Source organism: Acanthaster planci, linkage group LG10 (assembly GCF_054643075.1).
Source record: "Acanthaster planci isolate LZ-2023a linkage group LG10, COTS_SCS, whole genome shotgun sequence".
NCBI classification, from domain to species: Eukaryota; Metazoa; Echinodermata; class Asteroidea; order Valvatida; family Acanthasteridae; genus Acanthaster; species Acanthaster planci.
Window position 1 is genome coordinate 19,678,591 of NC_141786.1, and position 1,720 is coordinate 19,680,310.

The following is a 1,720-nucleotide window of genomic DNA, read 5'->3' on the forward strand; positions in this document are numbered from 1 at the left end:
CGTACAGAGCGAAATTCAGCGACTTGTGGGTCATTTGCGAGATCGACAAAGAATGAAAAATTTGGTCACACCCAAGTACGGTTGTTGTCCCAACTCAAGATTACCATTCCAACCAATAGGTGCAGTGTGGCCGATCACACTGCATTAATATACGTTGTTACGATCAGACCGTACGAACTGTCAGTCGCTAGAAACAAATTGTTTCTCTACGTGTACAAAAAGTTGAATTGGAGTTAAAGGGAGACTGAATTGACAAAGCCGGAAGTTGAAGTTTGTGTCACTGAAGCTTCAGGCCTACAAACGTATCGTAAAAACCAGCGTTGGTCTATTTTGTACTGTTCCCCATACATTGATCGTGTATCTTTACTTTACACCACACCCTGTCGGCGCCATTTTCCAAAAACATATCCAGTTGAACCTGTCAAAACTCTCGTACGGGTGCGAGTTTTTCTTTGCAGTAACGGAACAATCTCACCAAACGTCTTCACAAATCAACTGATTCAGTTTAATTAAAAGTAAAGCTGACTTCTGGATATTAAGTGAAGCAACTGTTGTTGCACCACTCTTGCAATAAATTGATTAGTATATTTTACAATGTGTAGCTAGACCTATAGAATAGATGTAGTCTTGAGGATAAAATCAAACACTTGGCAAATGTAAATGACTTTACGAACAACTCCGTAGTTAGCTCAATTAAAATCACAGGACATGTTCGTATCTTACAATGTTGAGCTAAGATGGCGCTTCTTTCTTCACACATGGGTTGATTTGCTGAGGTTGTAGCAGTAACTCCAGTTTTGAACGCTGTAAGATAAAGTACTGATTGACGAAGGAATGTTGACGAGTATTAAACCGCCAATTACACTGCACAGGCTGATGGGCAAGGTGACTGGGATAGGTACAAGACGAGTAAGGGCGTTTGGAAAAAAGAAACAAATTTCATGAAAGAATAATACTGCTCTTTAGTAACAAAACATTATACATTTTTAAACGTAGAATGAACCTTCGAGTAAAATGTGAATTTCAGAGAGCGAAAACCTTTTTTGAGAGTGATTACTGACCTGCAATATGAATTAGCGTTGAAGTAAAAACACAAAGGACGTTTTCCCCATCAGTCTTATGTTGTTTGTTGTTCCAGACGTCATCACCTACACATTCATTTAATCGATTCATTTATTGTACAAGACCTCTCCTTGATACAGGTGAGATTTGTCTTCAAGAATAAAATGGTTACAAACGACTGTTCCCGTGGGTCATCTTTGTTTATCTGAATTACTGTCTGTGGTGTTGTTGTGTTTCTCCCAAGGCAGTCGCTCACGCTGACGAAAAGGCTCATTTGGTATTTTGGAAAAATGATAGAGCTTTGTGGAACCTCTATGGGCGCCCTTTTTACACTGCTTTATTTTTGTAAATTTATCTGAAACACATGACAATCAATACAGTACCGGGGTAATGGTGCAGTGACGTGGGACTGAACAATGTCCGTATCCAGTTTCCTAGTCTTACGGCTGCGGTATGAAATAACAAATGTGCTTATGCAAGCCACTGCCTAACGGCTGCAGCCATTCCACATTAGCCTGTTTGGTACTCCTAGCCATAGCCAATCATTTCATAGCCAACCTCTCATCGAACTGAAGTTGAAGGTCACCAACCTGTGACATTATTGTATACGTAGTGAGTGGCGCTCCTGAGTCAATTCACAGACGTGTGTAGCCAGGCA